Source organism: Camelus dromedarius, chromosome 33 (assembly GCF_036321535.1).
Source record: "Camelus dromedarius isolate mCamDro1 chromosome 33, mCamDro1.pat, whole genome shotgun sequence".
NCBI classification, from domain to species: domain Eukaryota; kingdom Metazoa; phylum Chordata; class Mammalia; order Artiodactyla; family Camelidae; genus Camelus; species Camelus dromedarius.
This window is the reverse complement of record NC_087468.1, coordinates 11,802,332-11,823,756: the sequence shown is the minus strand read 5'-3', so window position 1 is coordinate 11,823,756 and position 21,425 is coordinate 11,802,332. Positions and strand designations below refer to the sequence as shown.

The following is a 21,425-nucleotide window of genomic DNA, read 5'->3' as shown; positions in this document are numbered from 1 at the left end:
GCTTCTCTGCAGATGCTCAGCCACACCCACCCCGCACCAGGATCTAGTGAGGCCAGAGGACCAGGGGCTCTAAGCAGCTCCCAAGGCAGAAAGTGGCAGAGGGAGGAGGAAGTGAACTGGCTCCGAGGGCCCTTCCTATGACTTATTCCTGTCACCAGGACAGGAAGAGATGGCCAGCAGGGGAAGTGCAGGTAGACAGACAGCGTATTTCCACTGAACCGTCACTTCCGAAAGCAGGGCAGGGGCCTCCCATCTTGGCCTGTTCCCTGCCTTGAGCAAACAACGACAGGAATGCACCCTGAGACAGCACACCTGGGGAGCTGTCCTTGTAAGCCAGATGCTCAGGCAAGGCTGCCTACCCTTCACCCCACTCACGTGAGTCAGTTCGGGCCCTAGATGCTAACAGGTGAAGAATCTTTTGGGGGGGGGGTCTCCCCACAGGGTTCCCTCTGTGTCCTGGCACAGCCTCAGGCTGCTGTAATGGAAGAGGCAAAGGTTTCTGGCCTCACCAGGCAGGAAGGTGAGGGAGAGGTAACAAGGGGCAGAGAACCCTGCCCAGCGGTCAGTGTCAGGCCCCATCCTGCCCCTCACCACCTGCTCAGCTCTGTTAAACACGAGGTTCCCCAGTGGCCGGCATGCATTCTCAGTAGGACTGTAGATAAGAGCTTCCCATGCTTTCTGTGCTGTCGCCTCACAACGATCCTACCAGGCAGATGTTATTACCATTTCCACTGTGCAGATCCTGAATCACACCCAGCTGAAGCTGCTGCTAAGAGGCTGAGCCAGGCACTGAACCAGGCAGGCTGATCCGGAGCCCAGGCAGGGAAGGAGCCATCCCTGCAGAGGCGTCCCGTAGACCAATGCATCCCCCACATTCCCCTGTGCCCTCGAGCACATGTCTTCTTCACTCCCCCAGCCCCAGGTCTGGCTCCACACAGGTTCTCAGCCGCCCTTGTTCATCTCTGGGGCGTAAAAGGTCTACTTCCCCGCAAGATGCTTGCAATGTAGCAGGAGACCCTGACAATCTGCGAGAGAGGCTCTAATGGTGTTTGGGCACCAGGATCCCACTTTCTGGTCTTGAAACTTTTCTTGCAATGAGAATGTTCCTCCCACTGGGGTGGGGAAACAGATCCACAGGGAATGGACTCCCTCACATCCCAACCCTGAGAAGCAGGAAGAAGCCCCAGATGGATTCAGTGAGCTCTACTACCCACTCTCCCAGAAGTTCCTTCCCAGATAGCTGTGAGAAAGAAGAGACGTGGCTGCAGCAGCCATCAGGGTCTTTGAGATGTAAGGAGGCAGGAAGAGGGGCAGGGGACAAGGACAGCTAAAAGACCTCCTCCTTTCTTGGGCAGATCACACAAGCTGATGTGGGTTTGGCTCACTGGGTGGCCTCACATCTGCACTGGGACCAAGGCCATGTGTAAGATTCTCCCAGGCCACCCGCCAAGACGGTGTACTCCAGGGACCCTTCCCTCTCCCTGGTCAGGAAGAGATGGCTCTCTCTCACTCTGCCCTCCTAACTGGGGTGCTGAGAACACTCCACGGCTCGCAGACTGGTGATGCCACCACCGCCCTCCCTGCCTCCAACCTCAGCAGGGCCTCAGCCAGCAATGGAGGCCCATCCATGACCTGAAAGAAATTTGAAACTCATGCCTCTCCTCAAGACCGTACTGGTCACCCCCTTTAGCACAGCAAGTGACTTCACCTCCTACTTCTAAAAACAAATTTTTTTAAAGAACTAAAAATGTTAAAAAGTAGTAGAAGGAGAAGGAAGAGGAAGTAGCAGTTCAGAGGAACTTTCCCCCGGCCTTGACCTTGCTGGGCGCCTTCCCGCTGCCCTGTCCCTCACAGGCTACAAACCCACCTCTGTCCTCCTGGTCCCTCGGGGCCCTTCCCCCTCCCGGGGCCGGTGCTCAGCGGCCGCCCCTCCGGACAGGACCGACGCCCCCGCTAGCCGCGACAGACCCACACAGAAACAAGCCAGACCAAAACACAGGAATCCAGCAAAAACCCAAATCAACCCAAATCAAGCCAAAGCAACGGCAAAGTCTTCCCTCCACCCCGCTCGGCGCCCCTTCGCAGCCGGACTTCTGAACGAGTCCGCTCCGGGCCCGTTCAGGCCTGACCCGCTTAGCGCACGAAGCTGTCACCGCCCACCCACGGGCCCCCAGGAAAATACGACGGAATCCAGCCAACATGGTAAGGTCTGACCTCTTCTCTTGAGCGCAGTCTAGTTCACTGGCCTCCATGGGGCCGGGCACAGAGGCCTCGCACCTAACGTATCGCCAACACCCGGACTTCGCGCCTTGAGGTGAAGCTGCGACTCATACTCAATCCAAGGTGGCAGCGGAGGGCTGTGTGCAGAGATGCCGCCCCACCCTTCAGTGCGTCGTGCGGTCAGCAACGCGCATGCGCCAGACTCACAGGCCCCGCCCAACTGCCCCGCCCCCCGCAGACCAGAGCCTGTGAAGCGGACCCGCTTTTACTAAAAATTATTTCTCACTTCAGTCATCAAAGAAATAGCAACTCTGGAGTCTTGGATGCAGCAGAGCAATGCTCAAAACACACACACACACACACACACACACACACAACTGGGTGTGTATCAGATATATATTTGAATCTCGTTATCTGCAGTAGTTCAGTTCTATGAAGCCACCACAAACACTGACTTAGTAAATACTGAACCACTGCTCTAGGGTAGTTACAGGACTGTATTTTATAAGTCTATGGTCACATTTCACCAGCTGGCAAATACATAACCTTATTTTATGTGTGTTTCTGTTGAAAGACACCTTCTTACCATCAAAGACCTAGAATTGCCAAAGCGTTACTGAAGAGAAAGAAAGAGGCTGGAGGAATAACTCTCCCAGACTTCAGACAATACTATAGAGCTACAGTCATCAAGACAGCATGGTATTGGTACCAAAACAGACATATAGACCAATGGAACAGAATAGAGAGCCCAGAAATGAACCCACAAACTTTTGGTCAACTCATCTTTGACAAAGGAGGCAAGAATATACATTGGAATAAAGACAGTCTCTTCAGCAAATGGTGTTGGGAAAACTGGACAGCAGCATGTAAAACAATGAAGCTAGAACACTCCCTTACACCATATACAAAAATCAACTCAAAATGGATTAAAGACTTAAACATAAGACAAGATACAATAAACCTCCTAGAGGAAAACATAGGCAAAACATTATCTGACATACATTTCAAAAATTTTCTCGTAGAAGAAATAAAAGCAAGAATAAACAAGTGGGACCTAATGAAACTTACAAGCTTCTGCACAGCAAAGGAAACCAGAAATAAAACAAGAAGAAAACCTATGGAATGGGAGAAAATTTTTGCAAGTGAAACCAACAAAGGCTTGATCTCCAGAATATATAAGCAGCTCATAAGACTCAATAAGAAAAAAGTAAACAACCCAATCCAAAAATGGGCAGAAGACCTAAACAAGCAATTCTCCAAGGAAGACATACAAATGATCAAAAAACACATGAAAAAATGCTCAATATCACTAATTATCAGAGAAATGCAAATCAAAACTACAATGAGGTATCACCTCACACCAGTCAGAATGGCCGTCATTCAAAAATCCACAAATGACAAATGCTGGAGAGGCTGTGGAGAAAGGGGAACCCTCCTACACTGCTGGTGGGAATGCAGTTTGGTGCAGCCACTATGGAAAACAGTGTGGAGATTCCTCAAAAGACTAGGAATAGACTTACCATATGACCCAGGAATCCCACTCCTGGGCTTGTATCCAGAAGGAAATCTACTTCAGGATGACACCTGCACCCCAATGTTCATAGCAGCACTATTTACAATAGCCAAAACATGGAAACAGCCTAAATGTCCATCAACAGGTGACTGGATAAAGAAGAAGTGGTATATTTATACAATGGAATACTACTCAGCCATAAAAACCGACAACATAATGCCATTTGCAGCAACATGGATGCTCCTGGAGAATGTCATTCTAAGTGAAGTAAGCCAGAAAGAGAAAGAAAAATACCATATGAGATCGCTCATATGTGGAATCTAAAAAACAAAAACAAAAACAAACAAACAAACAAAAACAAAGCGTAAATAAAGGACAGAAATAGACTCACAGAGAATACAGACTTGTGGTTACCAGGGGGGAGGAGGGTGGGAAGGGATAGACTGGGATTTCAAAATTGTAGAATAGACTACACTGTATAGCACAGGGAAATATACACAAAATGTTATGATAACTCACAGAGAAAAAAATGTGACAATGAGTGTGTATATGTCCATGAATAACTGAAAAATTGTGCTGAACACTGGAATTTGACACAACATTGTAAAATGATTATAAATCAATAAAAAATGTTTAAAAAAAAAAAAAAAAAGACCAGAAAGAACTGCCTAACAAACTCAGCCAAGATCTGTTGACCAATCTTGCCTCGCTGACTGGTAGAATCCAGAGCAATAATAAATGGTTATTGTTTTAAGCCACAAAAAAAAAAAAAAAAGAAAGACACCTTCTTTAATGCGTTTTGTTGATTAATTAACATTGAGCACATGGCCAACAGCACTATAATTCATTCTTGAATGAAGCTTATCTGACACAGATATTTTCTCTGTAAGACACACTAGCCAGCACTATGCTTAGCACCATTTGAAAAAGAAAAGTTACCAACAAAAAGCACAGAAAACATGGCACTAAACAGACCATGAAAAGGATTCTCGGTTACAGTACAAGGGCTGAAACATGAAGGCAGAGCATCACCTTGTTCAGCCTCGGCCAGAATGTGCACATCAGACAACTCAAGTTCTAAGTATTCTGCACATGTCCACAAATGACCACAGAAGTACCATGAGGACTTCAGGGTTACAAATAAATATTAGCAAGCCAGCAAATTCGCAATACAGAATTACAGTTAAGGAGAAGCAACTGTACAGATTGTCAGAAGAATACATGATCTAAGTTGGATACAAGACCTTTGTCAGGCATATGTACTGTGAATATTTGCTCCCAGTCTGTGGCTTGTCTTTTTGTTTTCTTAATGCTATCTTTTGAAAAGCAGAAGATTTTATATTTATGAGGACTGGTTTACCAATGTTTCTTTTTTATGATTTGTGCTTTTTGTGTTTTTAAGACACATCAGTTTTTGCCTACCCCAAGGCCTTGAAGATTTTTTCCTACATTTTCTTCTTGAAATTTTATTGCTCTAACTTTTATATTTAGGTCTATGATCCATTTTGAATTAACGTTTGTGTGTAGCCTAAAGTAAGGACAAGATTTTTTTCTACCTGAATATCCAAGTTTTCCACCACTACATGCTAAAAAGACTGTCCTTTTCCTCATTGAATTAACTTGGACCCTTGGTCAAAAATCAGTTGACCATATTTGTCAAAAATTGTTTCACCATATATGTGCAGGTCTATTTCTAGATTCTCTTTGGTGTACCATTGATCCATGTGTCTATCCTTTTGTCAGTACCACACTGTTTTGATTATTGTACTTTTATTATAGGTCTTGAAATCAGCTATTATAAGCCTTCTTTTGTCTTCTTTTTCAACATGGTTTTGACTCTTCTAGGTCCTTTGCATCTCCATATAAATTTTCTATCAATTTCAGCAAAAAAAAAAAAAAAAAAAAAAAAAAAGCTTGACAAGTCTATGTTAGGGATTGCATTGAATCTACAGATAAATTTGGTGAAAACTGACATCTTAACAATATTGAGTATTCTAATCTTTATATATGCTATATCTCTCCATTTATTTAATCTTCTTTAACTTCTCACCAATGTTTTTTTCCCTAGATACAGAACTTACACACATTGTTATTCTTCCTTTTTTATGTTATTGCAAATGACATAGTTTTTCATTTTTAAATGTTTGGTGTTACATCTAGAAATATAATAGATTTCTTTACTGAGCCTATATGACTTTGCTAAACTCATTTATGATTTCTGGTAGGTTTTCATAGATTCCTTAGATATTTATACAGATACAATCATACCTGCTGTGAATAAACACATTTTACTTTTTCTTTTTCCATCTTACGCCTTTTATTTCTTTTCTTTGCCTTATGAGCCTGACTGGGGCCTCCAGTACAGAGCTAAATAGTTGTTGTGAGAATAAGTATTCTTGCTTTGTTTCTAATCTTAGAAAGAAAGCATTCGAGCTTTCACTATTAGATATGATGCATCTTGCAGGGTTTTCACACATGGTTTTTACCAGGTTGAGGAAGTTTCCTTCCCTTTCAAATTTTCTAAGAGAGTTAATCCTGAACAGTTGTTGAATTTTGTCGAATTTTATCAAATGCTTTTTCTGCATCTGTTAAGATGATCATATGGGTTTTCTTTATTCTATTAATGTGGTGAATTACATCACTTTATTATTAAACGTTCCCAACTTTGTATTCCTAGGACGAACTCCACTTGGTCATGGTGCATTTTTAATGTTTCCATATAAAAATACATTTTGCTGGATTCAACTTTCTAACATTTGCCAAAGATTTTTGTGTCTTGGCTTATAAGTTTTGCTGGTCTGTAGTATCCTTGTCTTGTAATGTGTTCATCCAGTTCAGGTATGAGAGATATACTGGCCCCATGGAATGAGTTGGGATGTTTTACCTCCTTTTCCATTTTCTGAGTTGTGTAGGAATGAGATTATTTTATTTTTTAAGTGTTTGGTTAAGTTAATCTGGATCTGAAGTGTTGTTTGGGTAATGGCTCATATTTATAATGGGGTGCAAAAGCTGCTCAGAAGTTCTGAGTGCAAGTAGTTAATATCCTAGAGCATCACTGTATGTGGTGATGGGAGGGCTGTGTAGTGAAGGAATTTCCAGTATCACCATCTATTCCAAGAAAACTCTGTCAGCCCTCACCTTCCTGACCTCTCACCTGCATTTGATACCAGTGGGCCTCCCCACTCTGACACTGCTTCCTCCCTGCACTTCAGTGGCCTCACAATGTCCTGGTCTCCCACCTCTTTCTCTGTTTCAGTACCTTCAGTGCTCCATCTGAGGGGTAGGGCATCATGGCGGCCATCCAGGTGGACTCCTTCCCCTGCCTGTTTCAGGCTGACTCAAAGTCTTAGGGGATATCTCAGCATGCCCACTTTGAGTGGAAGGGTTATGTGTTAATGGCCTCAAATGAACGCACCATAAACAAGCCCTCACTACCTAGCTGACCTCATGGCTCTTCCCTAGGTGTGAGCAGGCTATGGATTTGGGGTGACCTGGTGAGTGTCTGATTTACAGGCTCAAATCAGATGTCCTGGCCACTGAAGGTCTCATATAGCTTCCTGCTGAGGGGAGGGCAGACTTTGTCTTGGCCAGGAAGCTAAGGACAGATAAGGCCTGCAGAGACCTCCCCATCGGGAGACTGGGGCTCCATGCTGCCCGAGTTGGGCAGCAACCCAGCCAGCTGGCACCTTGGTCAGGCTGGGGTGAGTAGGGTGGTGTGGGTCCTGGGGCCGTGAGTCTGGCCCAGCCCACTCTCGCCTTTGTCACTGCCTGCTACTACTATACTCCCCCTTCCTCCCCACCCTCCTCAAGTGTCCCTGAAGCTGGGTGTTCACGATGGTTGTCTGCCCCCTAACAGAGCCTCCAGCTAAGGCTCTAAACCAACCAAGTTCCCAAGGCCCCGGCGGGTGTGCACCTAACCACCCCCGCCCCTACTTGGAAGGCCCCACATCACATACACCCAGACAGCTCCTTCTCATTCCTTAAGACCCCAGGCAGCCCCCCCTTACCCTCTCTGAGATCCTGGGGCTTTCTTCCCAGAGGCCATAGAAACCTGATTGGTGACCTCCCCTGATGTTCTAAACTGGGTTTCTTCCTTCCACCACGAATGGATCCTGGATCAAGGAACTTCTACAGCCTTATGAGGGCAGTCTGGCCTTAGGGGCTGGACAAGCACTGGAGTCAGCCTGCCTGCGTGACAACCCCAGCCTCACCTCCTACTAAATTGTCATCTTAAGCAAGTTATTTAATCTAGGGATCTCAGTGCTCAAGGGTTATTAATTTAAATATGTAATGGATTACACTCTGTCTAGTATGTGTTAACTGCTCAATAGATGTCAGCCATTACCATGCTCATTCTAAAAAAATTTTTTTTAAGTCACAGGACATAAATACGAACTTGGTGAAACAAGAAACTTGGTAAGATTGAGAGTCTAAACATGGAAGTAATGAGCAAACTCTCAGGGTGTGTGATCCCCCACTTAGTGCTGAGAAAAAGGCAGGAGTGCACCTACCTGACGCAGGTTACAGCATAGAAACAGCTCATCACGACCACATTTGCTCAGAGCGAGGCACCTTCTGCCCTGTGTCCAGGTCTCACTTGCTGGCAAGTATTGCCTTTTCTGAAAGGATGAGCATCTTAGAAGCAGCGACACTGGGCTGCAGAGAGAAGCTGGCTTCCCCTGACAAGCCACAGGTCCAAGAATGCCCAACTCAGAAGGCTGCAATCCCAGGACCGCCATTTGTCCCCTGCAGCCCACCAGCAACTGCCCTCTCCTCTGTGAACCTGGCTCACATGCTTCCCTCCCTCCTCCAGCAGCACATATGGGGCCTGGGCTGCACTGGTGGGTAGGGCGGCTTTCATATGCAACACTAATGCCCTGGGAACTCATTTCTTCTTTTTGGAAAGCTGAGGCTGGGGGCTGGGGGTACATAGAGTGGTTAAGCAAGTTGACGTCACAGCAAGTCAAAGGACTTTCAAACTGTCCTCCCCAGATCCCGCCTGCTTCCTGCAGCTGCCCCACAACCCTGACTTATTCTTTGGGCTTGTGATAAACCTCACTGTAAATGCAGTGAGATGCGGCTGAAAGAAGTTTGAAAAGCCTGCATGAGAGGAAGAGAGGCAATCAGAATTCTTTCAAGACAGATCTTTGTAGCATAGATCTGGAATTTAACTTGAATCGTGATGCTAGCAGGTGATTATACTCCTGGGAATCCACACCTAGCACTTCAAATTAGAATGGTTTACCTATATAGCAGACAAGCATTTCCAACTGCAAAATACTTCTTTGCGAAGACAGATGGGTTTCTACTAGAATCATCCATGTCTACAGTGTAGCAGGTACCACCTCTTTCAATAAACAGAACAGGGACTATTTCGGGAGCTCTGCCTGCCCCCTAGTGGTTGTAACTATAACTTCTTAACAGTTTTAACCTGGTTTAACAGAGGGCACATGTTTAAAGTGCACACTTTGGAAATTTTTGACATTGTATCCACTGTGAAACCATCACCACAATCAAGATAATAAACATATCTATTACTCTCAAAAGTTCCTTATGCTCCTCTGTCACCCTCCCTCCCACCCCTCTCCACCCTCTCTTACCCCCAGGAAACCACTGATCTGCATCCCATTACTATAGATTAGTTTGCCCTCTCTAGATTTTTATATAAATGGAATCATACAATATGTACTCACTTTTGGCTAGTTTCTTTCACCCAACATAGTTATTTTGAGATTCAGCCATGTTGGGTGTGTATCAACAGTTCGTTCCTTCTTATTGCTGAGCAGTAATACTTACATGGATATACTCCACTTTGTGTGTGCATTCACCTGGTGAGATACATACGCATGACTTCCAGTTTCTGCCTGTTAGAAATATAGCTACTATGAACGTTTATACGTGAGTCTTGGTAAGGGCAGATGCTTTTGTTGCTCTGGAATATATATCAAGAATGGAATGGCCAGGTTACGCAGTAAATGTATCTTTAACATTTACAAAACTGTTAAGTTATTTCCAAAGTGGGTGTGCCATTTTATATTACCACTAGCAATGTGTGAGAGTTTCAGTTGTCCCATATCTGCACCAACATTGATACAAGAATTTTTAATTTTGGATATTCTAATTGGGGCATAGCATTCTCTCTTAGTAGTTTTAATTTGTATTTCCCTAAAGATTGATAAATATCTTTTTATGATTACTTGCGGTTGTAATATCTTCTTTGGTGAGGTGTCTGTTCAGGTATTTTGCCCATTTTTGAGGGAATTTTTCAACAGTAGACTTGCCCTGCAAGGAATATTAAAAGAAGCTGTTCAGAAAGAAGGAAAATGACAGAGGCCAGAATCTCAGATCTACATAAAGAAGGAAGAGCATTCAGGAAGGAATAAGTGAAGAAAAAAAATTAAAACATTTCTTCTTAGTTATCTAATATATAAGAGTTTATTCAAATTAAAAACAGTCACAATGTATTGGATGATTATAGGTTATGTAAAAGTGAAAAGAATGTTAGCAAGGGAGGAGAGGGAGGAATTGGAAATACTTTATTATTATAAGGTACTTGCACCATGTAGGTACTTGTACTATGTACTTGTAAGGTACTTGTACCATGTACTTGTACCGTGAAATGGTACAATGTTATCTGAAAGTGGACTTGGATTAAATAAATGTATATTGGAAACTCTAGGGCAACCAGTAAAAAAATGTGTAAAGAAGTATAACTGATATCCTGGGAAAGAAGAGAAAATAATATAAAATCATATAAAATGTTCAATAAAACAACAACAACAACAACAACAAAAAACAGAACGAAGCTGAAGACAAAAATAGGAACGAAAAAACAAGGGCAATGAGAAAGGATCTGGGAAGATGCCCCTGTAGGAAGCACCAGGAATCTGTCTGCCACACAGACAATTGCACTCACAGAACCTGTCTGATGTAACTGTCTTGAAATTATGGAGTCTGCTGAAGGTTTCCAACTTCCGGGGAGGGATGGATGGTAAAATGTGGTTAATTTTGGTCAATTTCAGCACTTAGTAGAGTAGCGGCTACACACCGCTGCACTCAGCCACCTGGCAGGTAGCCCTGCAAGTGTTCCTGGAGCAGTCTGCACTCGGGTTGCTGAAGGCAGGGCAAGCAAAAAGAACCCTGTCCTCTATATATCAAGGATCTCTGCTCTGATCACTGACTACTGCCTCTGATCCAAGAGGTGCAGACAAAAAGGCAGGTGGCTATTGTTGTTGCACCTCTTCAATTGTTGCAAGCCCTTCCACCTCCAGCTAAGTGACATTAAAAGGACTTAAAGGGATAATGCTCTTTTCCTCTTAATTTTTCTATTTTCCCTTTTTGAGAGCCAGACATTAAAAAGCAGGAGATCTATAAGCACCTGAATACACAAGGAACATTATAAAATGACCGTGCATGACCAGGGAAAGGCAGACTGAGAAAAGACCTGAGAAGACCTTAAGTTTATGTCTCAGCAGATTCTTGACATAAAAATAGACAAACAAAAAATTAATTAATTAATTAAAAAATTTTAAAACATCAAACCCCAGGGAAGGAGAAGTTGTAATATTATTAGATTAAGATATCCAGTTTTAAATTTGTCCCTGAGAAAGACCTGATGGAAGATCTCCTAGACAAAGACTTTAAAACAACTGTCTTAAAGCAGCTCAAAGGTCTAAAAGAAGATGTGAACAAAGTGGAAAAAAAAATGTAGGAACAAAATAGAAATATCAATAAAGATACAGAAACACTTAAAATTAAACAAAATTTTTTTGGCTAGATTACAATAATTAAAATGGTAAATTTTTACTAGAGGGATTAAAAGATAGATTCAAGCAGATAGAAGAGAAAAAATTAGTGAACTTGAAGATATGACAATAGAAATTTTTGAGTCTGAAGAACAGAAAGAAGAGACTGAAGCTAATAAATCTAAGGGACCTGTGGGATGTCATCAAGCAGATCAATATACACATTGTGGGAGTCCCAGAAAAAGAGAAAGAGAAAGGGGAAAAAGACTTGAAGAAATAATGGCTGAAAACTTGAAAATTTGATAAAAGGTATGAATATACATCTAAAAGATAAACCCCAAAATGCAATGAACTCAAAGGGATCCACACCAAGACACATTATTGTCAAATTTTCAAAACATGCAAAAAAAAGAGACAATCTTGAAAGAAGCAAGAAGTGAATCATCACATGCAAAGGATCCTCACTATGACTATCAACAGACCTCATCTGAAAATTTGACTAGACCCTATGTTAGGCCACAAATTGCCTCCCAGATTTTACAAGGTAGCTGCTATAAAAAGTATCTTCTGCAACCACAACAAGAGGATGTTAGAAACAAAAGGGAAACTGGAAAATTCACAAATTTGTGAAAACTAAACAACACACTTTTAAACAATCAATAAATCAAAAAATAATCACAAAGGGAATTTAAAAATACAGAGAAATGAACATTAGAACACACTATAAAAAATGATGGGTGCAGTGAAAGCTGTCCGAAGGGAGAAATTTATAGCTATAATACTTACAGTACAAATTCAGAAAGATCTTGAATTAACAGCCTTACTTTACAACTTAAGAAATTAGAAAAAAATAACAAACTAAACTTCAAGTTAGCAGAGGGAAAGGAAAAATAAAGACTAGAGCAGAAATAAATGAAAAGAGAACAGAAAACAATGGAGGAAAATCAATGAAACTAGAAGTTGGTTCTTGGAAAAGATCAACAAAATTGACAAATCTATAGCTAGATGGACTAAAAAGAAAAAGAGAGAGAGACAGAAAAAAGACCCAAATTCCTAAAATCAGAAATAGGGACATTACTTCAACTGTACATGTATAAATAGGATTATGAGAAAGTACTATGAACAATTGTACATCAGCAAATTGGATAATCTACATGAAATGGACAAATTCCTAGACACACAAAACCCACCAAGACTAAGTAGCAAAGAACTAGAACATCTCAATAATCTGTTACTAGTAAGGAGATTAAATCAGTATCAAAAATATCTCTGCAAAGAAAACCTGATGGCTTCACTGGTGAATTACAGGAAATATTTAAGGAAGAACTAATGCCAATTCCTCTCAAAATTTCCAGAAAAAAAAAAATTAAAGAGGAGGGAACACTGCCAATCCCATTCTATGGAGCCAGCAGTACCTTGATATCAAAGCTAGACAAAGCCACTACAAGAAAACCATAGACTCATATCCCCTATGAACACTGATGCAAGAATCTTCAACAGAACACTAGCAAACAGAATTCAGTAGCATATTAAAAGGATTATACACCATGAACAAGTGGGGTTTCTCCCTGGAATGCAAGAATGTTTCAACATATGAAAATCGATCAATGTAATATGCCACATCAACAGAATGAAGGAGCAGAAAGACCATACAATCATCTTAATTGATGCAGAAAAGCATTTGACAAAATTCAATAGCTTTTCATAATAAAAGCACTCAACAGTCTAGAAGTAGAAGGAAACTAACTCAATATAATAAAAGCCATGTGTGACGAACCCAAAGTGAATGTCATACTCAAGGGTGAAATCCTCCAAGATCAGGAACAAGGCAAGATGCCCACGTTAACCACTTCTATTCAACACAGTACTGGACGTTCTAGCCAGAGCATTTAGGTAAGAAATAGAAGTAAAAAGCATTCAAATTGGAAAGGAAGACGTAAAATAATCTCTATTTGTAGGCAATGTGATCTTACAGGCAGAAAAACTGTTAGAGCTCCTACATGAATTCAGCAAAGAAGTAGGATAAAAGTCAACAAGCAAAGCTCATTTGCATTTCTATACATGAACAATGAACAATCTGAAAAGGAAATCATAGAAACAATTCCATTTACAATAACACCAAAAAGAATAAAATACTTAGAAATTAACTTAAACAAGGAAGTGAAAACAGTATATAACGAAAACTATAAACATTGCTGAAAGAAATTAAATAAGACATAAATAAATGTATAAACATATTCTATGTTCATGGATCGAGACTTGATAATATAAAAAGATTAACATTACTCAAAGTGATTTAGAAATTCCATGCAATTCTTATCAAAATCCCAAACATATTTTTCACGGATATAGAAAACCTATCCTTGACACAACATTGTGAAATGACTATAACTCAATAAAAAAAATGTTAAAAAGAAAGAAAGAAAACCTATCCTAAGGTTAATATAGATTATCAAGGGACCCCAAATAGTCAACACAATCTTGAAAAAAAAAAGAATAAAAATGAAGTACTCACACTTTCTGATTTCAAAACTTACTACAAACCTACAATAATCAAAGCAATGTGATACTTTACAAAAACAAAAACATACAGACCAATGGGATAGCATACAGAGCCCAGAATTTGAAAACATGGGGCTCACTGACCCTGTGCACGCCAGCTGGGCTGGCTTCTGGTTAACGATGGGGGCAGTGCTCTCTCATGCCCGTCCTAGGCCATCCAAGGAGACCATGTTGGCCTGGGCCCTCCCCACTCCAGCCCTGCCTCCAGTAGTCAGAGCACTTCCTGAACTTGGGGCTTTAGGGGTCAAGTTTATTTAATGTAAATAACATAGTGTGGCTAATTTGTTTTGCCAAGTAAAAACCAAAAGTAACTGCTGGTCACTACTATTTTATAAAAGAAAGGATATTTTTACAGCAAAAATACTAGGAAGGATATAATCTCATTTGCTGTTCTAATGATAAAACTGGATGGCATAAGTTCTTTCTTGGGATGACGAGTTTCTAACTTAAATGTGCCTCAGTTTTCCCATCTCACAAATGGATCACCGCCACACTCAGAGCGATGCTGTGAGGATTAACTGAATTCGTATTTGCAAAGGGCCCCTGGTGCCCCAGCACAGCCTCTTTGTCTGGCCCTTCCTGGGCACAGGCTCCCCTGGTCTGACGCTCACCTCTTCTCTCCCTCCCTCTGCAGGTGTTTGGGGGTCTCGTGTGGATCCTGATCTCTTCCTCTCTGGTGCCCATCCCCCTGGTCCAGGGCTGGGTGATGTTCGTGTCTGTGTTCTGCTTCGTAACCACCACTCTCCTGCTCTTTCTCTATGTGATCGGTGCACACGGCAGTGGGACTTTCTGGATCACCCTGGTGAGTCCCAGCCCTGGGGGTCTGAGAGGGGGTGGGTAGTATTGGGCCCTCTCCCCTGGGAGACTGGCTTTTCCTGCGCTGGGTGGGGTGCCCTGTGGATGTCTCCTACCCATCCTCCAAGGCCTTGAGCTCTGAGCTGTCCACAGCAGCCCAGGGCTCCCCGCAGCAGGCGGTCAGTGGAGGTAAAGGCAGAGGTTGACTGTCGCTGCCTAATTCTCTGACAGCTGGTCTCCCTTCTCTTGTGTGACTGCCTCTTTCCTAGACCAGCAGCCCAACAAGCCTCCCTGTACCTCCTGCACCTGCCAGGCGCCCACTGGCATCTCCCACCACCCAGGAGAGTTCGTTTCCATCTCAGGAGAAGGAGGGCAGGGTCCTGGGGACTGGCCCTGGCTGCCGAGTGTGAGACCATGCTCACTGCCCAGCTCCCAGTCACGGCCTTCTAGAGCAGGGTCACCAGAGAGGGACTTGGCCAGGGGAGAGGGATGGCCTGTGATCTCTCTTCTGCATGAATTCTGCCTTGAGACCCATGAAGGAGGTAAACTTACACGGGGACCACCTGCCTTTACCTCCCGTGAAAGGAGAGGGGCCTTTGGCCAGGCCTCTTACTCTCAAAAGGCCTCCAATCTAGACTTGGAAACCACGTCCAAATCACTACTCAGAGATCCATTCTCATCCTTTTTGCTTTTAAACATGCCTGGAGCCCCAGTCCCCTGCTCATCCAACCTCTCAACATGAACAAGAACTAAATAAAACAAAACAACACAACAATGGAAACGGCCCAGTCCTCTCACTCTGCACTGGCCACCAAGGCCATATCTGACCTGGGGACTATGACTACAGATGACACTTCTCATGGCCACCAAGGCCACATCCGACCTGGGGAACGTGACCACAGATGACACTTCTCAGGTCCAGATCAATTTCTACCAATCCCAAGAGGCCCCTCCCTGACCCCTTTCTTGATCCCACCTCAAGGGAAAGCAGGGTCCCTCCTCCATCAAAGTCCTTACTCTGGCTCCCAAACCAGTGAGAGAAAACTCAGCTGCATGGCCCTGGGTAATCAGTCTCTGTGAGGACAGGGTGGGGTTTGGGGAAGGGGAGCTGTCAAGGGAAGCAGCAGAAATGACTGAGGGACCTGGCTGATGCCAGGTGGGGACAGGTGGGCTGGACAGACCCTCCTGGGACCACAGCTGCCCACATCTTCACATCTGGGCGCCCCATCGCTCTGATGGCCCTTCTGACCCTGCAGGACGCAGCTTACCACTGTGTGGCCTCCCTGTTTTACTTCGGTGCCTCCGTCCTGGAAGCTTTTGCCACCATCCAGATGCAAGACGGCTTCAGGTACAAACAGTACCATGAAAACATCTCTGCCGTGGTGAGTCCACAGTCAACCTGCCATGTTCACGGCTCCCACCACCCATTGACAGACAGGCTGAGCCAAAGGCTGCCCAGGCCCTCCCTGTTTTTTAATACTTCACTGATGTTTGAATAAAGTACACCTTCCCCCTCATTTCTGAAGGAAAAAAGCCCCAGAGAAGGGAAACGATGTGCCGCAGGTTCCCTGAGCCATCGGTCAGTGCTGCACTGCCCAGGCCTGGGCTGGCTGGGGGTCCGTGCCTGGGTGGGCTTCGGGGAAGGCAGATGTGTCGGGAGGCATGACCACACACACCTGGCACTGTCTGAGCTCCCTGTGAACAATCTTATTTACCCATCAGAGCAGCCCGAGGATGGAGGTGCTGTTATTATACCCATTTCACAGATGGAGAAGCAGGGCTCAAAGAGCGTACACACCTTGTCTCAAGGTCACAAAGAATTGGTGGGCCCTGCTGTCCAGGACCGGTGCTCTGTCACCACACTCCTAGCACCAGTTTGAGCAGAGAGTATGGCAACTTGGGTTCCCAGCTCTCCCCAGTCTTCCAAGAAAGCGTACAGTCAGGGCCACAGGAGTGCTGAGCCCAAGGACAGAAAGTTGAGTGGCCAGTGTCTCCCAGGCGCTCACTCTGAGGGTGGGGCTGTGGGGAGGCCCTTCCAGGTGCAACGTGTCCAGACCCCCAGTTGTGGGGATTTGCTGTTGGGATCAGGCTGTCCTCTTTCCTGTCATTGCCCAACGCTGTCTCCTGCCTGACAGGAGGAGGGGCTGGAGCTCACTCACCCATTCCTTGTGCAAGTCCCTTGTGCCCTCTGAGCCTTGGCTTACTCATCTATAAAATAGGGTGGTGACTCCTGTTGTTTCCCTGGAGGACTAGAGAGCTAGTAAACCACTTCCCCCGCAGGCTTCCCAGTGAGCAGTGGGTGGAACAGGGGCTGAGCCTCCTCCACTCCATCAGTAGAGCAGGTGGGGGTGAGGCTGTGTGTGACTGGGGGCACCTTGCCTGCCGGTCTCTGAGCTCTGATGTCCTCCAACTGCAGGGCCAGATCCATTAGTGAGCTGTGAGGTCACGGCCTAATTTTCTTCTTGACGAAATGGACCAGAATAACAGAGAATAAGAGAATGTGTTGTTTCATAGAACTCTCTTCCAGAGTTGTACATGTGTGGCTATGTCCCTGGATGCTAACTCATGGTGTCGGAAGTTTTTCTAACCATGGATGTTATTTTAAAAATAAGAAAATGTTGTGGGAAATGCACTCGCAGATTTCTAGCAATCCACCTATTTATTATACAAACGCTGAGGTCAAATATCTTGACATATCATGAGATGCCAGCTCCAGGTGCCAGAGCTGTGCCACCTCCACCCCTTTTTGGAAAGGGCAGAGCAGAGGCTGAGGGAAAGCCCACAGGCTGGGTGGTGTTGAGGTCTGGGAAGGGGTTTAGCGAGGCTGCCCTTCCTGCTTCCGTTGGCGGGGTCTCAGGAGAGGTCTTCAAAGCCTGTCTGCTGGCCCCATGACAGCATCCCCTGCCTCGGTAAAGCAACACACTCCCCTTAAGCTCCCAACTTACTCCCCAGTTCCATATGTTACGGAAATGACAGGCCAGCCAAGAAACAAGCACCACTCGGAGGGTTCGAGTACTCAGATTTATTACGCCGGCGGGCTCAGAGGGGCTTCTGCTCCTAAGCCCTGAGCACCTCCAAGACGTGCGCATGAGGTTTTATAGGGTTAAGTACAAGTTTGGGGTATTCGGCCAATAGGCACGCAATAGCATTAGCAACATCATTATCACAAAAGTAGAGGCAGTGAGGCAGCAAACCAACATTTCAAGGCCTGATATGTCTCTTTGAAAATCCAGCTGGCTAGCAAAAACATGAACAGGGAATCAGCAAACAGACACTTATTAACTTAGATTTACGAGTTAGCCCAGCAGAACTCAGATCAGTAATCCGACACTTGTTACACTTAGATTTGTGACTTAGCTTGTTAGCCCAGCTGGGCTTTTCCTTCACAATTCAGGTCCCTGGCTCTCAGTGTCCCCAGTGTGCCATTTCTTGATCTCCCTTGGAAAACAAGTCTCTGATTCCTGTCCCTGTGGGGACTTCTGAGCTGCTTCTGCCCAGTGTTCTCACAGGGTCTGGAGGCCCCCAGATTGCTTCCTCCTGGTGGGGAGAGGTGTCTTCTGGGGCCTTCTCACTCATGTGTGATTGCTCCCTTCAGACAGTGTCTTTGAGTTCCCAGATGAGTTCTCTTACTTTGGTTATTCAGTAACTCGGCTTACTCATCGCCTCTGGCCATGAGGGTGAGGGTTCGCCCAGGTGTGGAGGCAGGGCGAGAGCAGGCATGGTAATGGCTGGTTTTTATGGGCATTTTCAATAGTCATGGGAGCGTAGCCAGCCTGACGCTGTGCTTGGGTTGGAAACTCTCGACCCCACACCCAAGGTCACAAGCCAGGTGCAGGTATCTGCCTGGGGGCAGGCAGCCTTCAGAGACCAGCCACCCGGAGCAGGGTGATAGGATAGGTGGTGCCCAGCGAACATGGCAGGTCAGGGCCTGGGCAGGGCACAGAGTGACCGTTTCCACATTTCCAGGGCCTCTGTTCCCAGCAGCTTTCTCTGTAAGCCTCCTCATATTTGCAAAAGCTCAAAATCCCTCCTCTCAGTCCCAGTCCCTCACTTCCTGTGGCTCCCTGGCCCAATACTTGTGAAATTCTGGTGGGGGTTTGAGAATGTTTAGCCAGCATGGAGACCTTAACCAGAAGCAGCAAACCCTTTTTGCCGAGGCTGCTGGGATCACAGCTGGTGGACTCTGGTCTTACTGGTGTTCAGGAGGGAAGTTTTCCATGAAAAGCAATGGATACTCACCTTCAACTATCATTTGAGGAGACTCTAAGGGTCCTCATTTCCAGCAGGCTGGCAGATGTGTGACGGCCAATACTGGACCTTGTACACCAAGTCCCGCGGGTCGTTACATCCCCTGGAGACTGTGCTGAGAGCATTCAGGGCCACACCTGGGCTCTGCAGGAAAGGATGACTCCGTGAGCAATGGGAAGCAGTGGTGGTCCGCACACTTCAGGGCTGTCAGCCAGGAGCACCATGCAAGTGGCCACCCTGCTGTGGGCGGCCCACGCCTTTCCCTCTCCCCATGCATGCCCATTAATGGCCATTTGTCTTGGTTTCAGGTGTTCTTATTCCTAATCACTCTGGTGTATATTGTCCATGCAGTGTTTTCTTTAAAAAGACGGAAGTCTTCCCAAAGCAGCTGAAGAACTTTAGCTGAAACCCCAGAGGATGTTAACTGATCAGCCCATCTTCCAGCGTAACATTTCAAATGCAGAAATGCTCTCAGTGGTCAGAAAATAAAACAAAACAAAGCAAGCAACTCTCTGTTTCTGTGGGTTTTGTGTTGACTCTCCCAGATACTCTCATCTCAGAGTAGGGGCTTGCTACTTTGAACAACCAAATATTGAGCAGTCTTTCTAGGGTCATTTCCTGTTTGAAAGAGGACAATAGCAGTGGAAAATGGGGACTGTGATCTGCAAGACCACGAAACAAGGTTCCCCTGCTGACCCCCGGGCCGGACCTTGAGAACTGTTGATTGGAATTGTTCGTGGGCTTTTTGGTACCCGTAGTGTGGCGTGTTTACACATTCACGGAGGGACATTCTACGTCTTCATGGATGTTCTATGTCTTCATGGATATTTTATATATTCACGATATTCTACCAGTCGTGGGGAATAAAACTTGCCCAATGATTATTTCCAGATGTCCACAGTGGGAGATGATAAACGTTTGAAATAGTTTATAAAGTGCCTTTATATTTAATACTTCCTTGGGGTTTTTTGGGGGGGGTCTTTAATTCCCCAGTATCGGGAACACCATTATTTCAGCTTTCTTTCTGAGGAATTCTTGCTTTAGACTGAACATCTCAAGGCAGCATCAAGGGCAGTTCAGAGGACAGCTGCGTGTGCTGCCGGTGCATCTCAGAGAGTCCGGGACGGGGTATCTTATCCTCCCCGGCTACCAGGGAAACCAGACAGCCTCATCCTTTCTGGAAACTCACCAAGTACCAGCCTGGGGTCCCCCTCTTTTTCCTACAGGACAAAGGGGTCTTGCTTAATTATAGTCTTTAAGCCAAAAAAAAACAGGTGTTTCCTTGGATGACTCCATAGGAGAGAATGGGGACCAGGCTACATACAGTGTGAGAGGAAGCACAGTGACAAGTGATTAAGGACCACGTTTCAGGTATGAGTCATCTGGGATGGAAGGAGAGGGTGACTAGGAAGGAGGGCACTCAGTTAGGAATCCTGAAAGCCCAGCTCCTGTTAATGATGCTTTTTGATTTCTTCACTCAAAGATGTTAATAAATTCCAGAGCTGGGACACCTGAAGAGGTACCTCAAAAACTGGTCAGCTCCCAGTGTGGAGGAGTACTGGCAGAGGATGGATGACCCCTTGCTAGGGGCATGCAGAGCAAAGATTCAAGCCTCAAGCAGAAGTTTAATGACTTGACATCTTACTCCTCTTCCTGTTTGGGGAATCTGTGACTAAATTGGGTCTCAGTGGTAACTTCAGGAGGCCCTTTGTTATCTTAAGGTAATTGTACACTAAAAGGCCACTTTTAGTGAGTCTACTTAAATTTTAAGTTAAAATGCTATAGTAAATCATTTTTACTATAATGATTAACTATAGGAAATAGTAAGGAGGAAAAGGTTTGATTGAGGCTTAATCCTGAAAAATTAAAATATGGGTTAAGAAATGATAGGAAGTTTCTTGCCTGTTTAACAAAATTCATATCTTTACTCATCTTGTAACTGGGAGTTTGCACCTTTGACCACCTTCACCCAATTCTCCTACTCCCAACCCCCAGCCTCTGGCAACCACAAATCTGATCTCTGTTTCTACAAGATTTTTTTTTTTTTAGATTCCGTATGAGTGACATCCTACAGTATTTGTCTTTCTCTGCGTGACTTACTTCACTTAGCATAAGGCAATCACTATCCCAGAGAGACATCTGCACCCTCATGTTCACCACAGCATTATGTACAGTAGCCAAGACACAGACACAATCTAAGTGTCCACTGGCAGGAACTTGAGAGCATCATGCCTTCCTCTTCTGAGATGCCCCACTGCTTTCTGCCACTGCACTGAGGCAGAACAGAGAGAGGGGTTAAATTAGCAATCTGCACTGAAGACGTGGAAAAGGCTCAAAAACAA

The 21,425-nt window shown here is 44.8% G+C and overlaps 1 non-coding gene across 1 annotated transcript; it reads left to right on the top strand.

The window, feature by feature from the left end:
- Positions 1-14,154: 14,154 nt before the first annotated feature.
- On the top strand, positions 14,155-17,351 carry LOC116149548 (uncharacterized). The gene is made up of 2 exons (XR_010378804.1): positions 14,155-14,842; positions 16,092-17,351. It is a non-coding gene; the product is annotated as an uncharacterized LOC116149548 (transcript).
- The last annotated feature ends 4,074 nt before the right edge of the window (positions 17,352-21,425 follow it).